Source organism: Acromyrmex echinatior, chromosome 9, assembly GCF_024713525.1.
Source record: "Acromyrmex echinatior isolate Ae372 chromosome 9, ASM2471352v2, whole genome shotgun sequence".
Taxonomy (NCBI): Eukaryota; Metazoa; Arthropoda; class Insecta; order Hymenoptera; family Formicidae; genus Acromyrmex; species Acromyrmex echinatior.
Genome location: NC_141860.1, coordinates 3,570,001 through 3,572,251, shown reverse-complemented (window position 1 = coordinate 3,572,251; position 2,251 = coordinate 3,570,001). Strand labels below are relative to the sequence as shown.

At 29.7% G+C, this 2,251-nt stretch overlaps 1 pseudogene across 1 annotated transcript in view; it reads right to left on the bottom strand.

Moving 5' to 3' along the window:
• Positions 1 to 420: 420 nt before the first annotated feature.
• The window catches only part of LOC105147333 (thymidylate kinase-like), a 9,692-nt pseudogene continuing 7,861 nt past the window's right edge, over positions 421 to 2,251 (bottom strand). Inside the window, exons 1-2 of the transcript XR_015546084.1 lie at positions 1,919 to 2,251; positions 421 to 1,482 (exon numbers count right to left, since the gene is read on the bottom strand). The exon at positions 1,919 to 2,251 is cut by the window's right edge and continues 7,861 nt beyond it. The product of XR_015546084.1 is annotated as a thymidylate kinase-like (transcript). The remainder of the gene's footprint in view (positions 1,483 to 1,918) is intronic.

Genomic DNA, 2,251 nt, shown 5'->3' with positions numbered 1-2,251 from the left:
ATACACTGAAATTATATTTGAAATACAAAATACATTGAATAACTTTCTTGAAATACAAAATACATTTTATATTGTATTTCAAAATACAGTATTTAAAATACAAGTATTTGAAATGTGCCCAGCCCTGCATGTAATTCTATTCATATTTTAATATTTTAAGTATTTTTGTATTTCTTATATAATTTCATTTATGATACAATTCTAACGTAATGAAACATCAATCATGCCGCAAGGAGCAAATGTATCTCATAAATACATACAAGTATGAATACATATACGCGCAAAATATGCGATCTGATTCTGGAAATATATCTGGCAAAATACTTTATATTGCCGAGATCGAATCTAAACGTACGATAAAACCATACCTTTCTACACTTTTCTAGCTTTATTTGAGAGAAAGATATCTGTAATCTCCAGTTCTTTCTTTAGTGTTCACTTTTTTCGATAAAGATCAAATCATATTACCTAAAACAAAACGGAAATTTCTCATGGTTACTTATTATAAATATAAAATTATTAAACTCGCAAGATAAACCGCGTAACGTCTCATATCCTTGAATTTCATTTATTACAAAGTAAATTAAAATAAACGTAAATTAAAATAAACTTTCACCACTGCAAAATTTGATATTTGGATATCTATAAAATAAATAACTCTAAGGCAAACATAACATCAACTTATTCAGCAATTCAAAAATATATATTAATTCAAATTTCTTCAATTTTTTAAATTTCAACAATATTTATTTTAGTTACATTAATCAATAATAATATCTATCAAATAACAATTTACACAATGATTTACAATTTTTTTGATATGCAAGTACAAAGTCTAACAATTAAAAAATTTTCAAATATTAAAATAGTTTCTTATTCAAGAAGGAATGTATTTATTATATAATCAAGAGTTTATTAAAAATAATAGCAAATTAATTGGCTGAGGTAATAACACATACAGACTTATTAAGACTTTTTTTTAGTCACTTAGCAATTCTATACTACGATATTGAACAACTTCTTGAATAACAGACAATGTTTTTTGTGATATTTCGGCATGCATTGCTGATTCGTCTTGATTAGCATTTATAATGACCCAAGTGTCGTCTCTTAATTTTTCATAATTGCTTTCTATTGACACTCTATTGAAATTCGTCATGCTCAAACCTTTCTTTCCTTCAGTCACCATGCAGTTCTTGTTATTGTTGTTTGGACACCTTGAGAAACACAGTCTGGCTTTGGAAGACCTAAATCAGCCTGCTGACACCAGCTGAGACTTCTGCCGGTGTTAGCTGCTGTATATACAGTGCCAGAAGTTGCGTATCTGTCTATCACTAATAGTGCTGGATTGAAGAGTCTTCTCCATGTCTTCCTTGCACTCCCAGCGATTAGCAGAAAACAATAAGTGAGCAGCCTCCAGTGGCACATTTATCTCTTTTGACAAGAAACTATTTAAAATAGTTCCAACAGGAGTCTTTCTATCTAAAAGAAAAATAAAAAAGAAATATTTCTTCAAATACACAAAGTCTGAACTTACAATTTTTATTAGACAAAAATTTCTGGATTATGAATAACTTTATTCCTTCACATAATTAAGTCTATTATGAAATTAATTTATTATTATCAATTGTCTATTTTTTTAAACAACACTAACAACAATTTATCGAGTTTGCGCGCCAATCACTCCACATTCACAACAACAGGAAATGTAATGATATTAACAACACAATAAATGTAACAATGACAAAACGATAACATTCCAAATTATAAAAATATTCTTCATAAATTATTATTTTTCGACATTATTATTATATTTCGTTGGTGAATTCTGAATTTTCGTTGATTTATATTTACAATAGGAAGATCTTTTCCGCGCAAAATAACCTAATTTCACGACACGCGGTTTACTGCAACTCACTTGGAAATGCCCGGGCTTTCGCAGAGATTGTTCAACGCATTTATCAGCATCTTCACTCGATTTACCTGTCCGATCACAACCTTCTAAAACTATCAACGCGCCGCGTTTATACATATTTAAATATTAAACGATCATGAACACAACAACTGACGATGCTAGTGGCTGGACGATGCCAGCTGATGATAAATATAGATTATACAATACATAGAATAGTTTCTCTCTCTCCCTTTAAATGACTTCGAATCTTCCTCATTTGCACACTACGTCCATCTAGCGGCCGAAAAGAATTAAGACATTGGTCGGATGATAATTGTATGTCCATACATAATCATA